Source organism: Acomys minous (genome assembly GCF_964271855.1).
Source record: "Acomys minous genome assembly, chromosome: 7".
NCBI lineage: Eukaryota > Metazoa > Chordata > Mammalia > Rodentia > Muridae > Acomys > Acomys minous.
In genome coordinates this window covers 114,908,328-114,929,614 of record NC_140488.1, presented here as the reverse complement: position 1 = coordinate 114,929,614, position 21,287 = coordinate 114,908,328, and the positions used below count along the sequence as shown (strand labels likewise).

The window sequence follows — 21,287 nt, the reverse complement described above, 5'->3', positions numbered from 1 at the left end:
GCTGGGTTTTTTTGGTAGGGGACAAAAATAAGTTTGTTCATTTGTTCATCATTTGGTTACTTTGTTTATTCAACAAACTTCTATTGAGTGCAGTATTTACCAAGCACTGGGCTAGGAGCTATGGATGGCTAAGAAGTTGTGGATGGGCAATACTGTTATGATGTGCACTAGGCAGAAAGCGGCAAAGACGGAGGTGAAGTCCCTGAAGGTTCATGTGTTGAGAGAGACATGTTTGTGTAGTTTAGAAGAGACATTGGGGTGGGGGTAGGGGGAATGAAAGTTTTACTCCAAGGGCTGCAGAAACACTGAAAGAAAAAATCTGTCAATATTTATTGACGAGATTATCAGCCTATTCAAATATTACTCTCTCAAATATACCTTTAAGTGGCTGAAATTTAAATGTATACATTAATATAATTATAACGTTGACATTTTAGTTTATTCTTTGACTTTCAAATGACATTGTAATGGATCTTGTAGTATGCTGTTGGAGTTCCATACAGCAGGAGCTGAGAATGTTGGCAACTACTGGCCCACAGTTGAAATTTTCTCTGGAAATTGCCCTCAGCGAGAGGAAATGGACTCATGCATGAGTATTGCTCTTTCCTGAAGGCCCCCCTACAACCAGTGTGGTGGCATAAAGGCCTTGACTCCTTGCCTCAATCCAGGGGACTCTGAAGGGCCGTCTCAAATTCAGAGCTTCTCTTGAATTTCCCTGTTGTGACTGTGTCTCAGTTGAATCCCCCCTTGACAAAAATGTCTCCCTTCTTTGCACATGTGGAGTCTTGATACAGCTTCCACATACAAAGGTCTCTCTAAGGCTGTTTGCCAGGGGCCCTAATCTAAATAGATAATGGTTGAGCAGCATTCTTGATTATGAGATATTCTTATCGTGCAGCTGATTCAGCCAGTGTGAAGGTAGAGGCCATTAAGGAATGAAGCCTTTTATTACCATGAGTGAAAGGAGTTGATAGAGCCCAGGTATGGTGTGCAGCCCCATCCTTTCTGTGTGATCTCTCTTTGGTTCCTTAGAGTTCCCAGAGCAAGATAAAATAAAGAGGCTGGTCCCTATACCACCTTCAATATGCTAAGAGAGAGTTTACTTCTCTCAGCATTTAGTGGGCTTGTTTAAAGTGGAGATTCAGGGCCTTTGGCATGGAAAAAATGGATTTCTTTACTTATTAGTGAAATCTATGGTAGTGAAGTTAAGGAATAAATAATGAAACATGCAACTATAATTTGTGAAGACTGCGCATATAAGGCCAAGGTCTTCTCACATGTCCTAGACTATTATATTGAACCTAATTCTGATTTTTGCTTCCCGGAAAATAGGACTGTTGGTACATATCTCTGTTTCTTCCCCTCATCCTACCATCGTTTTCATACAGCATCCTATAAGACTTCCCACAGGAACTGAACATACTGACTATAAAAATGGAAGGTAGAATGAGAAGCAAGAAAATGAGGCTGTGAGAGTTAGCTGGTTAGCAGGTTTAAGTGGCAAGGCTAACAGACTGGAGGTCTTTGTTTGAAGGATGTTTATCTTTGAGGGATTTGAGCAAGTGAACTAGAAGGATGGAAAATCGCGATTAACACAGTAGGGTTTCTGCAGGTAACATTTTGATTTGATTTGATTGTTTTTAATGACTGTAACATTGGCAGGCAGAGGGTGGGGTGGTGCTGAGGATTGAACCCGGGATCTCATATATGCTCTACCCCCGAGCTGTACCCTCAGCCCTGTACTGTTGCACTTTGAGTCAACATGCACTGAGACTGAGACACAGCCCTCTGTTTGATTCAACAAATAATTCAAGTGCCAGAAGAACTGTAAAAAATTAACTATTGGCTTTTACAGCTGGGCAAAGGAAACAGCTACCCAGATGTATGTTCAGGAATGACTGATAGCCCTCTCTGTTAGATTCAGAAATACAAAAATCATCATCTTTGGTTTGAGATTTAAACAAAAAAAGAGGTGTGTGATTAAATTGCCCACAGTCACTGGGAAGGATAACTCCTCTGTATAAGTGATGAACAGTAGGATGGAAGAGGGGACTGGAAGCAAGGCATTCAGGATTCTAAAGTATGGATCAGCTGGGTGACAAGGACTTTACCTAGTAGCTCATTACTTTGAAGATGATTAGAAAAAAACATGATTAATATTCAAAAGTCCATTGAAAAGTACTTAGTGTGTGCACACATATATACTTCAGAGAGAGAGAGAGAAAGAGAGGGAGAGAGAGAGAGAGAGGGAGAGAGAGAGAGAGACAGAGAGAGAGAGAGACAGAGAGAGAGAGAGGGGGGAGAGAGAGAGAGACAGAGAGAGGGGGAAAGAGAGAGGGGGGGAGAGAGAGAGAGGGAGAGAGAGAGAGAGAGAGGGAGAGAGAGAGGGAGGGAGGGAGGGAGAGAGAGAGGGAGGGAGGGAGGGAGGGAGGGAGAGAGAGAGGGAGGGAGGGAGGGAGGGAGGGAGAGAGAGAGAGAGAGAGAGAGAGAGAGAGAGAGAGAGAGAGAGAGAGAGATCCACTAAATGCAACTTCCTAAAGCTAGACTATTAATTAGCATTATGCTGTCTAGCACTTTGAAGATTCTGGTCTCAGATTGAAAAGCAAAAACCAGACGTTGTTTACGGAGGTGTCTATAAAAGAAAATTGCAGCTACATTTTAATCTTGTGATTCAGACTCTTCTATTTATTCTCTACCTAGCTCTTGGGTAGCAATATGCTGTTCTATCTGTTGCTATTCTTTCATTTAGAAAATATTAGCTGAATGTCGTCTTCATGATAGATGCTAGGAGTGAACAATCAGGAAATAGTTCCAGTTTAACTCTCTCTCTCTCTCTCTCTCTCTCTCTCTCTCTCTCTCTCTCTCTCTCTCTCTCTCTGTCTCTCTCTGTCTCTCTCTCTCCCCCCCCCTCTCTCATACACACACACACACACACACATGCACACACACGCGCACACACACACACATGCAATTCCATTTCTTCTGCCTATTATCATTGGTGTATGCACCAAAGTATTCTTGCCAAATAGGAGAAGCTTCTTAGTTCCATGAAAGCTCTTACATCTGGATATAGACTGGAGGCTGAAATTGCTTTGCTTTGGTAATCTAAGCTCTCTGTCCTCTGCTTGCTTAAAAATGTATTCACCATGTTATCAGAAAATGGCTGCACACTGGAGCAGTCAGTGGCTGACGGAGACCCTGTGGTCTTAATTGGCGCACTGCTTGTGTTCTCTTTTCCTCTTCTTGTTGCCCTCTCTCCAATTTCATGGAAAAATGTGTCCAAAGGAAAAGTGAGCTTGGGGGAGGGGCGATCAATCAGCTTGCCAGTCTGCTACAGTGAACTTCCATTGGACATGTTTGAGGAATAAGGGAAAGCACAAATCTCTTGTGATGCTAGGTCAGTAAGCTGGACAACAGTATTTTGACTGCAGACCAAAAAAAAAAAAATCACTTGGACCTTGTGCTGTTCTTATCTCTTGCTCTTGGTTTCTGAAAAGAAAACAACAAAAGGCTGCTGAACTGCTAAAGCCTTTAGGTTTTTTTTTTTTTTCCAATTGTGCTCTTTTGAGGATGCATTTCAGCTACAGATACCTTTTAAATTTGGCTTTCTGCCCTAAACATGAATTCCCTTGAAAGGGGCTTGTCAGCTTAAGATTATTTGAGAGTAAATTTAAAACATCTTTAAAATGAGAAGCACTGGTGAATTTTAAGTTTCCAGTGAATGTGTGCTATAAGATGTTTCAATATCTTTTCTTAGGATCTAAAACAAAGTATTGATTCTTAGACTTTAAACCAGTCTTCACTCTAATGTGTTTCAGTATACAAAATTTTAGCACTTTTTTCAAAACATTAAAAAAATTAAGACAGATGAAGACCTTAATGGCCTTGAAAACTGATATTTGCTGGTAATTTTTAAAGTGAGAGTTTATTAAACTTGCTGCCAAAAATCAACACAGCTTCGCATAAAGAATAAACAAAATGCATATGCAGAATGTGGTACCAATGATGTCTGCCTGGTATGTCTAAAGGACCTTAGTCACATATAGTATTTGTGTACACAAGAAAAACAATATTCATTGTCTCCCTGAACAAATACATTTCTTGCTAGATAGTGGTATGTGTTTTTAAAAATAATTTGTAAATGAATTGTAGAAAGACAAAAAGACATAAAGGGCAAAAACATTGCTGGCCTCTTTAGCTCACAAAATATTAGTTTCTCTATCTTTGGTATCTGAGCCTGTGACCCACTGCACTATCATACTGTATAAATTGTTATCTAACTAAAATTGTTTTCTAAACTAGTTCCCACTGTCAAGGAACTTCCAGCTTTCTATTCTATACATTCACTGGGCACTGGAAGAAAGTCACTTCTTGTCACCGCCCCATGACAACAGGTTCCTGCTTCTTTCTGTAATCCCTAGATATCCCTCCCACCTGCTTTGCCAGCTAGCTTTCTCTTTTTGCTCATTCATCCTTGCTTTGTAGCTAGAATTTCCTGTTTTCAAGCCAAGAGCCCTTTTTTTAGCTAATGTCATAGAGCTACCACAGCTCTCTATGGGAGAGCTTATCTCTCATTTGCATCCACTGAAGTAGAGATTCTGGCTCTGTAGGTCTTGTAGTTGCCTGATGGATTTCTGTGCTTGCTGGAAGCTCTCATAGTTACTGCAATCTCTCTCTCTCTCTCTCTCTCTCTCTCTCTCTCTCTCTCTCTCTCTCTCTCTCTCCTTGTGATTTTTTGATTTAGAGCTCCTTCCTTCTACATATTACTGTGCTCTCCCGAGTCTGCTCATTTATAGACTATCAAAGTATACAGAACAATGGCCTCATTTTGGTATAAATCATCACCATCCCTCTCCAGAACTCTTTCATCTTTTTAAGTAGAAAGCCTACCCATTAAACGCAAACTTCCTATTAGTCCTCCCCTGCCCCCTGCCATCAACAGCCCCTTACAACCATTATTCTACTTTTGATTTCCATGAATCTGGCTATACTATGTTCTCACTATGAGTAGGATTATGCCATATCTGTCTCTTTGTTTCTGGCTTTTTCCACTTATTCAGTGTCATCAAGTCTCATCCATTTAACCCATTCTTCCACCCTATAAGAATAATTTGTTTTTAATAGTAAAATAAACAAATAAACAAAAAACATACTTCTTGTCAAAAGAGAAGCAAATGAAAAAGATAAAGCTAATTACTTCAGTTGTTGGCTCTTACCCCTACCCAATGCACCTGAGCAGCCCACATTAGCAGCATAGCATGCAGCCTCCACATTTTTTCTATTCCTTGGCTTTGTAGTTATGCAGTCTACCTCAAGTCCTTGAATGATATGGCCATTTTCTTATGTAGAATCCTTTTCTAGCTTTCCTTTCTTTCCATTCAAATTCAGATAACTTTTGATGATCCTTCTGAATTTGTTTTAAAGCCCACTTTGGGAGTCTCTTTGTCTGACAATCCAGTGAAAATTATATTGTGTCCCCAAAGTCCTGCTTTCCTGTGACGCCTTGTTCCATAATTCATTTGTCTTTTCTACTGCAAATTTTCAGTATGAAGGACAGTACAGTGCCTGTCGCATAGCAGGCTCCCAATAGACATCTGTTGGCTCATTGAATCTTTTACTTCTTGCACGCTGGGCATGTAACCCAGAGTCTATGCATGCTAAGCAAATGCTCTATCACTGAACTACATCATAAGACTTTTTGAATATTTTTTAGAGATAAAATTTAGAACTTTCGTCTTTGAATTACATTTGGAATTTCCATGTACCGCCTTTCTTTTCCGAATTACTTTAATACATTAGCGCTATTAAAGATGAAAAAAGTGTCTTTCAGCTTCCAGTTGTTTGGTAACCACCCAACAAGGCTAGGAAGATTACATTTATAATTAAGAAAATGTCCTCGTTTTTCTTGGGTCTTTTTGTCCCATTTTTTAAAAATCATGGACCATTCTCTGAAGCTGATGACAGCTACGGCTCCAATCTACCGTAATACAAGACACAGAATATTGCCTGTATTTTGCAAACCCACAGAGCTCCCAAATTTGAACGTTTTCAGCAAGACATGACCAGAATTGATGTGTCTTGATTATAGAAGATATAAGAGTGCAGGTGATTTCATGATGGCTGTCTCAGTTCTTGCTAAGGCTATTTTATAATAGGCTTCTGTGTGCCAGGTTGTCTCTCAAATCTGAAATACAGTGGTGAAATGCAATTCACCCAAAGATTGTTGATCAAGGAAGAAATTTATATTATGTGCTAAGATGATATATGTGGAAAATATGATACTAAACCCTAGAGGGTATAAAGTGTTCTGTACCCACTAGCCCTTGGCTGATTTGGGCACCTTCCATACATCAGTCTGGCTGCTCTCTTGAAGCCATCTATGGTGTTTTGTTGGGCTTTAGGTGCTGCAGTTGCCCACTGCATGCATTATACTGGGAACTGCTAAGACTGAAGCCCCAGAATTTTCGGATCAGGACCCACAGGGATAGACAGTGACTTCAGAGATCCTGGTACCAAGGTTACCACGTTTCTCATACAGGATATATAATTCAACACCACCTTGAACCATGCAGTAAGTTCTGGGATTGGAACCTGAGACCATTTTAATCAATAAAATAACCAACGCCAAACTGAAAATTGATCTTTGAGTAACCTGAAACTTAATAACAATAATAATCTATTGTGTTAAGTTATAAAGTTTCATCATAGTATTTTGCAATAATAGTTTTGTTGAAGTGTCATTCACATGTCATGCAATTTGCACATTGACATCAAATTAAGCCGGGCATGGTGGTGTATGCCTGTAGTCTTAGCACTTGGGAGACAGAAGCAGGCAGATCACTGTGAGTTTGAGGCCAGCCTGGTCTACAAAGCGAGTCCAGGACAGCCAAAGCTATTACACAGAGAATCCCTGTCTCTAAAAAGCAAAAGCGAAGCAAAGCAAAACAAACAAACAAAAAACCCATGAAATTAATAGGTTTTTAAAATGTTTCACAGGACTGTGGGATAATTACAACTAATGTGATATTTTTTTAAAAAATATTTTTTGTCTCTCCCAAAAGGAAACAAAGATATTAGAAGTCATTTCCTCAACTTTTTACCTCTTACTCACCAGTGCCAACCCCACTTCTGACAGCTAATTTATTTTCTGTCTCAATAGATTTGCCTGTGCTAGGCCTTTTATATGGATGGAAACATTGACTGCAGTCTTTTGTGGCTGCTTCTTCCTCCGTAGGGTAATGTTTTCAAGGTCCTTAGTATTTCAGTCCTCTTTAAGGATGAATACTATTCTATAGTATGACTAGCCCATAATTTCTTTATTCATTAGTTCATGCACAATTGAGATCTTTCTCATTTCTGGCTATGGGAGTGTTGCCATGAACACTTGAACACAATAGATGGACATGTTTTCATTTATTTTGTGTATATGCCTGGGATAAATTTCAAGGTCGTTTGAAAACTTTATATTTAAAGTTTTGAAGGTCATCTTCCTAAGATGTGGTCTGCAAATGGTTGACTGAGTACCTTACAGTTGCAGGGGTAATAATAGAAAGGAATTTGTATCAGCTGCCTTCCAGAAAGTGGGTTGAGGTGCTCAGATTATTGGGTTGTCTGCTTCTTCTGTATATTTTTCTTGGATGACTGGGGCCCAGAGAGATTCACAATGCGAGACTCTTAGGCAGCTTAGCTTCCTCAGACAGGGCGCTGCCCTGACGCTGCTGACCTTTTTCCAACCATAGCTTCCTAAAAGCTAAGTAGAGACTCAGTACCCATGAGCCATGTCAAACCGCACCACTCCCATCCTTTTCAATTTGACTCTGGAACATCTTGAGTCTTGACCTAGTAGTCAAATTTAAACCTCCTTTTGTGTAGTTAAGCCCAAAGTCCAAATAAGATCACACACACATTAACAAAGGGAAACCCATTCATCAAAGCACTGTTTAGCCATCTATTGTTTGAGGTGCTTATTTGCTGGATCATGCTCTAGGAAATAAAGTGAAATAAGGTAAGTTTCCAGGAATGAAATGCAAACGAAATAGAAAATTGGACAACACATTAGCTTTTCATTAATAATTAGCATTCATGACACCACTAAAGGTAAAAATAATTATTCCCAGCAATGGATTAATTGTTAGTGACATTTTATTTCTATTGGTACAGATACGTGTGTGTGTATTCATACTTATACAGTAAATAGAATACCTCAACATTCAAAAGAAAACCAGGTAAAATGTTCACGTTTGCATGTATATTTAAGTGTATGCCTAGAAATGCACAGAATGCATATATTTTGCATAAATAAATATTTACATTTTGATTTTTTAAGTCTTTATTTTATAAACTGTATGAGTGTTTTATATGCGAGTGTATATGTATACTGCCAGTAATCTTGGTGTACTCAGAGACCAGAAGAGGACGACAGATCTCCCAGAACTGGGTTAGCAACACCGTTGTGAGTTATCATGTGGGAGATAGAACCAAACTTAAGCTCTCTGCAAGAGCAGAATGCACTCTTAACCACTCAGCCATCTTTCTAGCTCCCATATTAGATGTTATATTTAACAAGCAGGGAATATTTTTCTTTTTTCTTTAGAAAACTCTTTTTTATTTAATTAATTTATTCAGATTACAACTCAATTCTTATCCCATCACTTGTATCCTCCCGTTCCTCCCTCCCTCCCGCTTTCACCCTATTCCCCTCCCCTAAGTCTAAGACCGAGGGGGACCTCCTCCCCCACTATATGGTTATAGCCTATCAAGTCTCATCTTGGTAGCCTGCTTATTCTTTCTCTGAGTGCCACCAGGTCTCCCCATCAAGGGGAGGTGGTCAAATATGGAGCACCAGAGTTCATGTCAGAGTCAGTCCCCACTCTCCACATAACTGTGGAGAATGTCCTGTCCATTGGCTAGATCAGAGTAGGGGGTCTAGGTTTACTGCATGTATTGTCCTTGGTTAGTGCAATAGTTTCAGCAGACGCCCCCTGGGTCCACATCACTATGTTGTTCTTGTAGGTTTCTAGGACCCTCTGGGTCCTTCTATTTCCCTGTTTCTTATATTTCTCTTACCTAGAGTCCCAGTAAGAGAATATTTTTCTTAGATTCAGTTTTCATGTGCATATTGAGACATTTCTGTTAGACTCTGAGCCTGGAGTTAGAGATAATTACACCAAGTTCAATTCCTTGGCTGGAGAACAATACATTATACTCATCAGTTTAGAAAACAAAATGTAAACAGCACTATTAGATTCCAAAGCTTACAGTGTAATTTAATAAAGACACATTTGTGGTATTAAACAGAAAGCAATCAAGAAAAATGACTTCCTGGCCTTGAAAACTAATATGCATCTCTTTCTCCATTCACTCACTGAAGTAAATCTCATAAAATAGCAAGTAGTTGAATGTATTTTAATTTAAATTTATATACAGTTGACCTTTGAGAAAGAATTACTTTCAGTGTACTTGCTTCTCTTTGCCTAAAATAATGGAAGGTTAATATAAAAGGAAGATAGGCTGTGACTTATAAAGAAGTTTTGTAATTATATGATGCTAACTCTAAATGATTAATTTAGGTTTCTAAGATGCATAAATTATAAAACTTAATTATTTATACACACAATCCTGATTAGGGTCTAGTAAATGAAATTGTTCGCATGGTATCATGACTAATTAGAGATTGGGGCACTGACGTTTTGTGTGTGTGGAGCTCTTGATGGAACCCAGGACCTTACTTATCCTGAATCAATGTTTCTCCAGCTGAGCCCCAGCCCCAGCCCCAGCTCCTGACTGAATTATTTTTATGTGTTCATGTTAAATTCTTACCATTCAAAAACAACTAAGTATACACATTTGGGTATATTTTCTTACATCTGTTTGCTTTGGCTTTATATGTGTGTCTCATGTTTATATTTATTTTAGATACAGTTTTCTATTTTTTCCCAATACTAAAAACTAAGCATATTCTACATTATAATATTTACAAGCATAGTGTAAAAAACACCAAAGCTTAGTATGGCTTAATTACATAATACTAAGCTCTAGGTCATTTTTGTGTGTTTCTATTGTAAGTGACAGTGTACCAAAGATACTTAGGAATAAATACTTTTTTCTATATTTGGCAATCTTTCCTTAAATATTGAATCATAAAGTAATTATGTCTGGTTTTAAAATAGAGGGAGTTTAAGGTTTTTGACACATTCTGCCAAATTATCTTTCTAAGTACTTTCACAATTACTCTTCTGGCTTGTTTTGTTTCACTCCTGGGAGCTTTTAATATCATCTTTTTAAATATCTTTCTCAAATTGAGAATGAAAGCTATAGTCACAAATTGAGAGGTGAAAATTATTGTTTTTCATTTTTCTGGGGTCTATAAGAAATTCAATTACATTTTCTTGAATAATGACTTTGATTTGATTTGATTTGATTTGTTTGTTTATTTGTTTGCTTGCTTGTTTTTCTTGCTTTGCTTGCAATTGAAGCATTGGGTAGAGTCCATCTTTCATTTTGTCTCCCCATCGCTTTTATTTGTTTATTCACTTTACATCCTATTTGTAGCCCTACCCCTCCTCTCCTCCCAGTCCCACCCTCCTTCCATCTTCCCTATCCCTTCTCCACTATTCTTCAGAAAAGGGGAGCCCCCTTCCCATCCACCCCATCTTATCAAGTCCCATCAGGAATGAACTTGACCTCTTCCCTTGTGGCCTGGCAAGGCAGTCCTGCCAGGAGGGGAGTAATTGAAAAGCAGACAACAGAGACCATGTCAGAGACCTCCCCTGCTCCCATTACTAGGGGACCCACATGAAGCCTGAGCTGCCCATCAGCTACCTCTACATAGAGGACCTAGGTCCAGTCTGTGCATGATCCTTAGTTGATGCTTCAGTCACAACAAGCCACTCTGGTCCCTGGTGAGTTGGCTCTGTTGGTATTTTTGTGGAGCACCTGTCTCCTCCAGGTCCTTTTCTCCTTCCCCTCCGCTTTTCCACAGACTCCCTACATATCGCCCAATGTTTGGCTGTGAGTCTCAGCATGTGGTTCAAAGTGCTGCTGGGTGGAGCCTCTGAGAGGACCACTCTGCTGGGCTCCTGTCTACAAATATATCAGAGTATCATTAACAGTGACAGGGGGTGGCTTGCTCCCATGGGATGAGTATTGGGTTGGGCCAGGCAACCTTCCTTTTGAATAAACCAGCTCTTACTTATCTTTCTGTACTGAGAGGTAACTAATACTGAAATTGCCTTAGTCAAATTGCCTAATATTCAATCGCCTTAGTTTCTCTCTCAACTTTCCAGAGCCCTTCTCCTTTCCACTGTACTCACTCGCTTCTTACCACTGCTGGTGTATTGCTTTCATACCCAGGTGTATGAACAATAGCCCCAGGGTGATGTCTGATACTGCAATGAAAGAGCCTTAATCTGATAAGTAGGAGTACTTGAATGTTTTAATTGTGTGTGTGGTACTACTATTGTGTATAATTTATATTGCAAATTCTACTACTTTTATAAAATTGAGGGAAACTCTATGGTTTGAAAAAGTCCCCTTTAGGACTAAGGATGTGGGTGAGTACTTGAGTTCCTGCCTAGCATATATGAAGCCCCGAGTCCCACCCGCAACACTGCAGAAAGAAAAACAACAACAACAATAGCAACAACAAAACCCCCTGACCTTACTAAGCTGATTTCCAAGTCTCTGTGTATTTTCTGCTAAGCCAACAAATGTGAACATTGGTAAGTATGTATTGGTTTTGTAGTAGGTCAAGGGCAACGCAGCTGGGGAATCACGGGATGCCATTGGATATAGTAAGACACTGAGCCAAGAATATACATAGGAATGAACCCCCACAAAGATACACAGAATATCCAGAAATAGTCTCCTGCAGTTAAACAGAAACCCAGAGAGACAAGAGCAAAGGGGAGAAAATAACAAACACCACAGCATCATGTCTGAATGTACTGGTTTCCCACTAAAGACCTGTAAATGCATTATTTTTTTTAATTCTGGATGAGAGTGGTGATACCATCATTTTCAATTGGCAAAGACTTGTTTCTTCATCTAGGAAGAGTTTGTCAAGGATGGAAGGCTCTTGAGACCTAAATTACGCCTCCCTTGAACGTGGTGGAATGGAGCCAGCCTCCCTTTAGGCATGGTTTCACATTTCAACTTTCAATGCTAACTGATACGACAGCTTGGACCCATGCCCAAAGCTTTGGGGGTGCAGAGTTTGATTAAAGTCCTTAAAAACACAAGTGCATGCAGACATTTCTTTCTGTTCTTTGAGCATTGGAAGGCTCTTCTCATCCCAGAACTTTTGGCATAATTGTTCCAACCTGTTGTAATACACCTACCCTTGATATCACATGTGGGCATTAAAGTCACATCTCACCCCTAAGGAAGAGGCATCCTCTGACTGTGTTCCAATGCCCCACTCTATTTTCTCCTTCACTGATCACTTGTCTCTGGCAGTAATTTGCATTCAGGCATTTATTTAGTTGGCTTATTGGTTATTAACTAAATAATTAGCTAGTTAATTAGTCAGCTTGTCTGTGTGTGTGTATGTGTGTGTGTGTAATGTTTATATATGTTCATGTGGATTGTGCATGTGTGTAAGTGTGCACACATGCTTGGAAGTCAGAGGTTGATGCTCAGTCTCTTACTTGGTTACTCTCCACGTAACTGTTTTTTTGTTTGTTTGTTTGTTTAGTTGGTTTTGGTTTTTGTTGTTTGTTTTTTGAGGGCTTTTTTTTTTTTTTTTGCCTGTTTGCTTATTTTGGCTGTTATTTTTGTAAATGTTCATGTATCTGTGCTTCTGTGCAGGCTTAGCTCCAGTTCCAGGGACTTTAATGCCATCTCTGACCTCTATAAGTATCACACCCACATGGCATAAACTAACATGTATGCATGTGCATACATGCCTGTGTGTACATGCATACACATAGAAAATTAAAGTCTTTTTAAAACAACATTTTGTTAATTCATTGAGAGCTTCATATAATGAATTTTGATCATATTCATCCACTTCTTTGATAATTCTTCTCAGAGGCAATCTCACCTCCCTACCACCACCACCTCACCTGGAATGTCAAATCCTCTAATTTTTTTTTGAGATAGGGTCTGTGTATAATAGCCCTGGTTGGTCTGCAAATCACTCTGTAGACCAGGATGGTCTCTAACTCACAGAGATCACTTGCCTCTGTCTCCTGAGAGCTAGGACTAATGACCTGTGCCAAAATGCCTGTCCTCTGTTTAAAATTTTAAAAAATTAAATACATTAAAATTTTTTATTTATTTAATCATTTTATAGCCTGATCCAAGCCCCCTCCCTCCTCTCCTCCTAATCCCAAGCTCATGAGCCTTTCCCCCATACCCCCTCTCTTCTCAGAGAAGGGGAGGTCCCCTATGAGTACCAACCTATCCTGGCACCTCAAGTCACAGATGGACTAAGTGCATCTTTTCCCACTGAGGCCAGACAAGGCATCCCATATAGGGGAAACGGTTCCAAAGACAGGCAACAGAGTCAGGGACAGCCCCTACTCCCATTGTTAGGGGACCTACTCCCATTGTTAGGAGGCCCACATGATGACCATGCTGCATATCTGTTCCATATGTGTAGGGGGTCTAGGTTCAGCCCATGAAAGCTCTTTGGTTGTTCAGTCTCTGTGAGACTCCATGGGTCCAGATTAGTTGACTTCTTGTGGTGTCCTTGACCCTTCTGATTCCTTCAATCTTCCTCCAACTCTTCCTCAAAACTCCCCAAGCTTGCTTTATTGTTGAGCTGTGGATCTCTGCATCTGTTTCCATCAGCTGCTAGGTAAAACCTCTCAGAAGACAATTATGCTAGGCTCCTATCTGCAAGTATAGCAGAGCATCATTAACAGTGACAGGTGTTGGCTTTCTCCTATGGGGTGAGTCTTGGGTTGGGCCAGTCATTGGTTCACCATTCTCTCAATCTCTGCTCCACCTTTATCCCTACAGTTCTTGTAGGCAAGAATAATTTTAGGTCGAAGGTTTTACAGGTGGTTTAGTGTCACCCTCCCTCCACTGGAAGTCCCACCTGACTACAGGAGGTGTAGACCTCTGCCTCCTTAATCCCAGATGCTAGAAGTCTCAGCTAGGATCACCTTATAGACTCCCAAGGACCTGCCCTGTCCCAGAGATTATCCCTACCGATTTTTGTTCTCTATTTTTGTCCTCCCACTCCCATTCCCCCCTCTGCCCATACCTGATACCCATCCCTGTTACTCTCCCCACCCCTCTCCCACACAGCTCCCTCCCTCCATCTACATCAGATGTCTATTGTATTTACTCTTCTGTGTGAGATTCAAGCATCCTCCTTTGGACCTTCCTTTGTTTCTTTGGGTCTGTGAATTATGGTATGGTTATCCTGTACTATGTGGCTAATATCCACTAATATCCACTTATAAGTGAGTACATACCATGCATGTGTTTCTGGGTCTGGGTTACTTCACTCAGGATAATCTTTTCTAGTACCACCCATTTGCCTGCAAATCATATGATGTTTTTAAAATTACTTTTTTTTTTTAATCTTGGGAGATGACTCAGTGATTAAAGTACTTGCTGCACAAACTTGAGGGCTTGGGTATGACTCACCTGAGATCATGTAAAGGAGAGGCTGATAGAGTGTAGCTGTAATTCCAGAGTGCTTCTGCAATGAAAGGCAGAGACAGGAGAATTCTCAGGATCTTATGCAGTAATAAACAACAAGGGACACTATGTCAAACAAGATGGAAGGCAAGAACCAACAGCCAAGGTTGTCTTCTGACTTCAACATGCATGCCTTAGTATCTATACACCTGCATGTACACATCACACACATCACACATATACATATACATACATACACACATATACATACATACATACACATGCATATATGTGTATATATATATATGTATATATATATATCATATGTCACAAAATATTTTACCAAAAGGAAAAAAAAAAGACATTTGGAGAAGAAAACTGGGAGATAAAATTTTTTCAAGAGATTTGTGATATTGCACTTAATGACATACTTACATTAATATAAATTTTGTGATATGTATGATTTGGAGTAGAAATGCATTCTGTTGGGTTTAATCTCAGTAAGGCCATTGCAAAATAAACCACTCTGTGTCTTTCCCAACTTAACTAATTGACTGTCCAATCCACAATATGAGCAATTTGTTTGTTTTTCTATAGGTTAAGAAAAGGGTAGTTTGAGACTTAGTTATAGTGTTTAATGCAGTAAATGCAGCTTTAAAATATTTCAAAACCTAGGGCGTTCTACAATGTTGCAAGATTTGATCTATAGAGCGCCTACGTTGAGCCAAAGCATAAGGACAGTTGCTATGTAAAAAGCTCCACATTGTCAATAAGCATTGTAGGGTAAGGAAACTTACGAAAATGTAGAGGAACCATTAGTTTCCAAGCCCAGTCTGTTCATCACAACAGCAGACCCTCACATAAGCAAATAATTTTAGGCATATAATCTACATATCAGCCTGGCCTGGAAGATACAGTGTCCATGTTTTATGTTTTGTGCTGCTGTAGAGTATACCTAGGGTCTCACAGATAACATGCGTGCACTCTCCCACCAATTTCCATCCTCAGATGTCATTCTGAGGGGTGGTCCCAAGTCTTTGCCAATTGGATGGTCTTAATTATGTTAGAGTGACTTTGCACTGTTTTGAATTTGGGCTAAGCAGATATTCTACCATGAATGGGAAGCTGGACCCCAGTTCCAGACACTCCTGCAGTAAGTAACCCAGATGGTCATAGGCAGTTTTCCCTGGATATCTGCGGAAGTGTTCATTTTTGTTCCTCTTGTGATACTGGTCCTGACAACTGAGAGTGAGAATTATATTTTTTTTTAATAAAGCATACTGGTCTCTAAAAAAAAAGAGTCAACTCCAATAAAAGCCTGAGTAATGTCATCTGTGTTCCATTTGGGGCCTTGTCTTCACAAACATTGGCAGCTTGTTTTGGCTTTCTGTTGAGTCTTTTATCAAACCACCAGCTGGAAAGGTTTCAACCTATCTCCAGTCTGGTGGTGTGAAATAACAGGAAACGCCTCTTTCCAAAAATAATTTTACTGAGAAGTTTAAATTTTTAGATCTTTCCCCCCAAAGATTCCCATGGATTTAGATACACACCGCTTCAGCATGCCTTCCTTGGCCCCATCTCTGGTCTCTTTCTTCTCGGGAGTGAAGTACTCGCTGCTGGAGAAACATGGAGAATTCAGAGACGCTTTGCTAGCTGCTGAGTGCACACTTTGGGCTTGAGGTGGGGACAGGTGAGCTGTGTTTTGGAGGGGAGGTGGAAACACTAAGCAGTGTGGGGTATGGAAAGACGCATAGGGAGGTGGGGTCACTATCACCACATTGTGGATGAGAGAGTAGGAGAAAAGGTTGAGAAAGGGCAGGAAGCTCAGCTCAAGGACATGGCATGAACGTCCCTACTGCGCACAAACACCTGGCTTTCACTCAAGCATTGCAAAAGAGCCAAGAGGTGAGAGAAATTGACAGGGGCTGCGTAATACTTTTTGGGTGCAATGGGATCAGAGTTACCAGGAAGACTCAATGATCAATCCTGGCTTTTAGATTGGAACTCCTGGCCACGTAGGGAGCTGATTAGAATTAGTAAGGACCCATTTCCTCTGGTGAAGCCACATCCCCGATAATGACATGGGCCCAGATGACAGCATAGAGCGATTCTTCCAAAGCATCACCCAGGAGGCCAGGTCTCTCACAGGGTCTGAATATTCAGTCAACATTCAGTCAAGGGCGCACCTTCTTTATCTTGCCACAGATCATCTTCATGGCTGTGGTTTCACATTTTACCTGCTCTGGCCAGCTTCCCCTGAGGCCTTTGTGGTTTTCAAACCCTGACTTGGAATGCAAACTGAAAGAGCAGATCTCGCTAGGACTTCCAACTCTCTAACTTTGAGGCAAGGCCAGATAATTGCTTTCCTGGCACTGCTACTTAGGAGTTGAGAGATCTGGTATAGAAGTAGCTTGCAGAGTACTGGGACTGGGGAAGAAAACAGTTTTGGCATCTGGCAGGCACATTTCCTTTCTCCAGAAGGCTGAGGCCAGAAGGAGGAAGGGAATCACTTCTGGGAAGTATTTTTAGCCTGTCTGCCTTGTTCAACTCTGATTTTATGTCAAGATAGACCAGAATGGGGAATGTTGAGGGACAGGGTAGGGCTTTCTAGTCACTCCTGACAGTGGCTGCTGGTGACAGAGAAGGTCCTATAGCCACTGATCTGGTTGCATTTTAAGGCACTAACTCTTGAGCATGCATGTTTATGAGTGTATGAGTATGTTTTGTACATACCTATGTGCACATAAGGACACACTAGTATGCCAGACTCTGAGCATGAAGTCTGCATTTTACATAGTTCAAGCTCTATACACTATTACATTTTCTTTTGTGTTTTTCTGAGGTCTATCGCTTTAGTTGAGGCTGCCCTGCAACTCAGTATTGTAGCCCAGGCCAGCCTCAAATTCCCAATCTCCCTGCTTCAGCCTTCCAACTGCTACTGTGACAGTTATGTGTCACCATACCTGTTTTGACTATACTGGGTTAATATGAGTCAATTTGGATCTTAAAAAGAAGGCCATCAAAATGGTTGAGCTGGTAAAGGTGCTTCCTGCCAAAGCCGAAGACAAGGGTTCGATTTCTAGAAAAATGAAGGTGAGAACTGATTCCTGAGCATTGCACACACACACACAAAAGAATGTAAATTTTTAAGTCAAACGCAGTGAGGTGGCTCAATGGACAGAGACACTTGCCACTGAACCTAATTATATGAGTTTAACCCCAGGGACCCATGTGGTAGAGGAGGTGAGACCTACCTTCGGGGGCTTGTTTTTTGACTGCCACGCATGTGCTGTAGGAAGCACCCACCAATAGACTATGGTAAATAGATAGATGAGGGGAAACATACTTTTTAGAAGAAGAAACTGCTTGCTGTGTGATAACTGGAGCCCGTATTTGAATGCTAGAAAGTATCACTCTCCTGCTTCTTTTGGCATTCTTCTGAAGGTGACTGTTAAGGCCTGAAAGGTCAGCCTTTCCTATGCATGTTTCTTTTCTTTCTTTTTTTTTTTTAATTTATTCTTGTTACATCTCAATGGTTATCCCATCCCTTGTATCCTCCCATTCTTCCCTCCCTCCCATTTTCCCCTTATTCCCCTCTCCTATGACTGTTCCTGAGGGGGATTTCCTCCCCTTGTATATGCTCATAGGGTATCAAGTCTCTTCTTGGTAGCCTGCTGTCCTTCCTCTGAGTGCCACCAGGTCTCCCCATCCAGTGGGCATGGTCAAATATGAGGCACCAGAGTTCGTGTGAAAGTCATACCCCACTCTCCACTCAACTGTGGAGAATGTCCTGTCCATTGGCTAGATCTGGGTAGGGGTTTAAAGTTTACCGCCTGTATTGTCCTTGGCTGGTGCCTTAGTTTGAGCGGGACGCCTGGGCCCAAATCTGCCTATCATAATGTTCTACTTGTAGGTTTCTAGGACCCTCTGGATCCTTCTACTTTGCCATTCTCCCATGCTTCTCTTATCTGGAGTCCCAATAGGATGTGTCCTCCCCCTCTGTCCCAGTTTCCTGGTAAGTGAAGGCTTTCATGGGACATGCCCCTTGGGCTAGTGTCCTATGCATGTTTCTTAATGGCTTATTCACAGTTAAGTTCAAACTCTGGAGAAATTTACATTCCCCTAATATCCAAAGTATTGAAGCTGGGATGATGGAGCTTTTTGGGCCCAGGCTTGTCATAGCTTTCCTAAGGCACTGCAGTGAGATTCGGTTCTGACACCAGAGTGGTTTTTAGTGAATTAAACACTCACATTAATGTTTTGGGGAATGATTCAACTCAAATAAAGTTTAATAAGAGAGGTAGACCCCAAACACTCTAAAAATGCCCTGGAATTTGTATCAAGAATAGAATGTGTATAATTTTATCCATGGCTCATTTCAAAATGTCTACCTCAAGAAAGCTTTAGTCCTTTCCTAGGTGCTAGACATTTCTCTTATGCTCATTACTATTTACTGACCTATTCTGTGTTGAAATGTAAAAGTCCTCTCATTTTGTTATGCCACTTATCAGGGATGCAGTGCTGATATTTAGGCTTTGTCATTGTGAGCTTTTTATCTAACATAGGCACTGTTTAGGGCAATGCTCCATTTTTCCAAGCCATTCTCACCTTCTGAAATAGAATTTTTCCAGGAACTCCCTCTGATTATTATCCCCTAAGACTCCAATACTCCTGAAAGCCTAGAAAATGCCAGCCTAGTCTGGCTAATTAGGATTTTCACCTCTGTGATATCCCCAAATAAGTACTGTTGTCAGTGAGGTTAACTCACTATAGATGATAAGGTAGTGTGTGTGTGTGTGTGTGTGTGTGTGTGTGTGTGTGTGTGTGTGTGTGTGTGTCTTAGCACTGCCGTATCAAAGGAACACAAATGAGATGGCTTAAAAGAGCAGTTTCAGATCAGTGTGTTGGCAGGGTTGGCTCCTCCCGAGACCTGTAAGTAGACTCTGAGACTTCCTCACCTTCATGTTTACATGGCATGCTTGTGTGCAGGTCTTGGAGTCCAAATTCCCCAGCTCAGTTTAGCTTAAGGCCTATCCTAATAACTTGATTTTAATTTGATAATTTCTGTAAAGCCTGCTTCCAAATAAGGTTACAGTTTGTGGTTCCAAGGGAACTGAGAGGTGTGGAAGATACACACAGTATTTAATGTGTAATTATATGCTACTCAGATTTACTCATTGCTTCACCTAGCTCATGAATCCTCAGAGGTGAGAACAAATTTTACTTTTCCTAAAGATTCCAGTGGGCTTTTGTCCCAGGCCTTCCAGAGCCCTGGGCTTTCTGTTATCTGTGGCCTGTTGTTGCTGCATCATCAGGCTGGGAAAGAAGAGGAAGCCTTGTTCCTTTACAGGACACTGTATTTTCTCATGCTTGTGTTATCATTTCTCACTTTTATGTAACTCAGTTGGACCAAATGTGCTTCCAGTTCAAAATATAAGCATGCATTATATAAGGCTTGGATCACATTCTAAGATGTGTGTACTTGAACAGTTTCATTGCTGTGCCCCTAAGCTCGGGCTCAGAAGTCCTCTCTTCATCACCAGTGAAGAGATGGATGCCAGAAAGAAAGTAGACTTTATTTGATCTGGAAGGAGACAGATTGATGTCTTAATTACCACCTTCCATTTCTTTGGGGATGTGCTAAATATTTGTATGAGGATCAGGTTATGGGCTATGGTATAAATGTCAGCATTTTCCCAGGAGTCTGTGCTAGACAATTTTTCTTAAACCTGAAATGGTGAACTCTTTATGACAGGAAGGCTTTATCTTGAGATTGGAACGTTGTAGTTTTAGAGCAGTTTTGTGGCCTTGGAACCAGATGCACCAAGCGAGGACAATGCAAACAGAGAACCTAGATCCCCTGTTCAGATCTAGCCAATGGAAAGCTTCAAGGTCATGTGTGGAGAGGGGACTGCCTCTGACATGAACTCTGGTGCCCCCGATTTGATCACTTCCCCTTGCTGTAAAGGCCCTGCGGATACCCAGAGGAAAAGGAAACAGGCTATCCTGATAAGACCTGATAGGCTGTGGTCAGATGGTGGAGGAGGAGGTCCCCTTTGGTCAGAGGTCTAGGAGGAGGGAATAGGGCAGAAGAGGGAGGGTGGGTGCAACCAGGAAGATACAAGCCAGGAGATAGCAATTGAGATGTAATGTGAATAAATTATAATAAATTCTTAAAAAGTCCACCCCAAGAAAAAAATAAATTTTTAAATAAACAAGATCACAGGAATACAGCATGAAAGTCATTCATTATCTGAGAGGAGGAAAAGGAAGAGGAATAAAGATGGTGTCACTTATGGCAGCAGTGATAGCATTATAGTGTACTTGTGATGGCTAATCTTCACTATTAACTTGACTGCATTTAGAACTACCTAGGAGAATGGATGTGTCTGTGAGACTATTTCCAGAGAAGATTCACTGAGAGGAGAAAGACCCACTCTGAATGCATGTAGCACCTTCTTATAGTTGGCAAACACTGACTAAAAGGGGGGACAACGAAAGCTAACAGAGCACAGTCAGTCCACTTTCTCTGTACTCTAGTCATTGATGAAGTGAACAAATCTCTTCTGCCACATATTTCCGCTTCGATGATGTTCTGCTCAAGAACATGAGGCCACACTACCAGTGACAGGATCCTCTGAAAACAACCAAAGCAAGTGTTTTTCTTGCCTAAGTTATTTTTGTTGAGTAGT

At 40.8% G+C, this 21,287-nt stretch overlaps 1 protein-coding gene across 3 annotated transcripts in view; it reads left to right on the top strand.

Annotated features, from left to right (window-relative positions):
- The window catches only part of MAOB (monoamine oxidase B), a 99,770-nt gene that overhangs the window by 13,908 nt on the left and 64,575 nt on the right, over nt 1-21,287 (top strand). Inside the window, exon 1 of one of the 3 annotated variants that reach the window (XM_084789001.1) lies at nt 16,261-16,285. The exons of the other annotated variants lie outside the window; for them this stretch is intronic. The gene's annotated coding sequence lies outside the window, so the exon portion shown is untranslated. Of the gene's footprint in view, nt 1-16,260; nt 16,286-21,287 lie in introns of those variants that run through there. 3 annotated transcript variants of the gene reach the window in all.